At 40.2% G+C, this 2,500-nt stretch overlaps 1 protein-coding gene across 1 annotated transcript in view; it reads right to left on the bottom strand.

Moving 5' to 3' along the window:
• Positions 1-647, bottom strand: part of LOC122260971 (sarcoplasmic calcium-binding protein 1) — a 17,310-nt gene extending 16,663 nt beyond the window's left edge. Inside the window, exon 1 of the mRNA XM_043028438.2 lies at positions 558-647. The gene's annotated coding sequence lies outside the window, so the exon portion shown is untranslated. The remainder of the gene's footprint in view (positions 1-557) is intronic.
• Positions 648-2,500: the final 1,853 nt, after the last annotated feature.

Here is a 2,500-nt window from a genome sequence, read left to right as displayed (position 1 = left end):
ATTATGGTTGGGGCATGTGATCTTGACAACCGCGAAGAGAATCACTCAATTATCAATTATTATTACTCTCTCTCTCTCGTCTGTGTGTGTGTGGTTATCTTTATTTTTGTTACTGCTTTAATCTTTCGAGTTTCTAAACGTGGTATGATTCGAAAAAAATCAAACTGGAAACCAGCTTCGCACATGCATATCAGGCAGTGGTGTGCAAAGGGCATCTTAGTTGTTCTTCAGTATGTACTTTTCTTAAGTACCATAAGACGGATCCCAACAAATGGTATTATACTGAGAACCTTATTCATCAAATACAATTATAAACACAGACAATCCCTTTGTCGTTATTTGTACAAGTTGCTGTAACACTACATTTTATGCATAACATCTTGCACTTAGCAGAAGAGCCTCTTTTCTCTGTTAACACTGACTTCTTAAGAACGGCTGATGCTCGCGAAAGATAGAGAGGCATCAGTTCCACACTTTCTGCTTCGGAAAAGAAACGCAATAATAAAGAAGAATGGATATCCTGCGCTCCACTCATCTCTCGGCCACTTCGAACTCACCTCGGTGCTCGAACCTTCGTAATCCCCCTTAAAACTTCGAACACCAAAATTCGTACGACACAATTTGGTCGTGCGGCTCCTCGGGTTATATACTCACGAAGGGAGATAGGTACTCTCCGCTGATTGGTCATCCGGGAGGCAACAGGTCGCCAGGTGCCGCCTCCTCATTGGCTCTCTCCAGTCTTTGCCTAAAGGTAAGGACCGAGGCAGATACTTTACAATTTTAGACCCAACCAAAATATACACGCAAGCATTCTTTGCAATGGAGAACCTTGCTGAAGTGGTTAATCAGATATACGGCTGTGGTTAACAAGGCATGTTTAACCGTGACGGCCATTCCGAGGACGAAAATACTGTCAGGTGTGGAACACTGGAGTTTTTCTTTCCCTTCAGTAAAAGCAAGGTACTGTTTATAGATATCAAATGTTGTTTTCCCGTAAGGCATCTGGATATTATTATAAAGATGATTGTGGTCATAAACGTTTTTATGTGCATTTAGACTGTCACATGACACTGACAGAAGCACGGGTTTAAAGTCTTCGATACAGTACAATGAAAGGAACTTCTTGGTAGAATGTCACCTGTGTAGGCTTTCTTGCAATATATCGCAAGCATAAAATTGACATTGTTGGCATAATTTGCAAGTGTGTGCAGTTTTCTCTTGTCTACTGAAATGTGTTACTAAACGAAACTGAATCCCGCAGATTAGGTATCAGTACAAATATAGCTTATGATTCTCTCTCTCTCACTTTCTCTTTACACACACACACACACACACAAGACACACAACACACACAGAAGCAGACATGCATCCCCAAAAATACACTCACGCAAATCCCAATCCCTGTTCGTACACCTACACACTTACAGTACAAACATAAACACAAACCAGCCATAGTAATTAAACAAGAGAAACAAGCATACCATAAAATCACCCATAGCACAGTTAGATTAGCACATTGGCATCCCTCTGTCTCTCACTGTATCGGGAGATTGATTACCTGTCGACAGCTATTGTGTTTACGCCCATTTCTATGTCTTTGGATTACGTGTTAGTGATTCCTTTCCCTCTGAAAGTGTTTCTTAGACGGTGTGAAGGAATATTTGTTATAGTTTGGAGTTAGATTTTGTTTCAAGGGATGGGAATTTGATGTGTGCTAGGAATGATGTCTTGATGTGTGTTAGGAGTGATGGTTTATGTGTTACGAAATGTTTATATGAATTTGAGTTTATATATATATATATATATATATATATATATATATATATATATATATATGTATGTATGTATGTATGTATATTTATACGAATGTATTTGTTAGATTTTTTTTTCTTCTTTTAAGAAATGGGAATAAGAATTTTGTTATAGACTTCTGAATTAGGTTTTAGTGTTTTGTGAGAATGTTTTATCTATTTGATGTTGATAGTCGCAAGAAGCAATTCTAACAGTCGTTATTATTTCAACATGTATCAAATATGTAATTAGGAAACCTATTCATGTCAGAGATTATTTATATGCCACAAACTATTTCGAGTGTCAACACTACTTTAGCTTTCTCTCTCTCTCTCTCTCTCTCTCTCTCTCTCTCTCTCTCTCTCTCTCTCTCTCTCTCTCTCTCTCTCTCTCTTAAGTCATTCATTCTTCTGTTTTTCCTAAGATCCTCAATTTATTCTTCTTTCTTCTCTCTCCCTTCCCCCTTCTCTATTCTTCCCTCCACCCTCCTACCCTCCATCTTCCACCAATCGCTCCCCTCTCTCCTCTCTCCCTATGCCCTCACTCCATCTCCTCCCTCTTCTCTCTCCTTCCTTCCACCTCTCTTTTTCCCCCTCTTTCCCCGCCGTCCCTCCCTTTCCCCTCATGCCTTCCCCTTCCATCCCCTCTGCCGGCGATGCCCCTCTGTTCCCCTTGCGGCTCCCCTCACGTTTGTGTCCATCTCTGATCG

This window comes from Penaeus japonicus, unplaced genomic scaffold, assembly GCF_977035675.1.
Source record: "Penaeus japonicus unplaced genomic scaffold, GWHDUDI00000001_assembly GWHDUDI00000008, whole genome shotgun sequence".
Taxonomy (NCBI): domain Eukaryota; kingdom Metazoa; phylum Arthropoda; class Malacostraca; order Decapoda; family Penaeidae; genus Penaeus; species Penaeus japonicus.
Note: the sequence above shows the minus strand (reverse complement) of the source record. Positions and strands in the feature narration are given on the sequence as shown.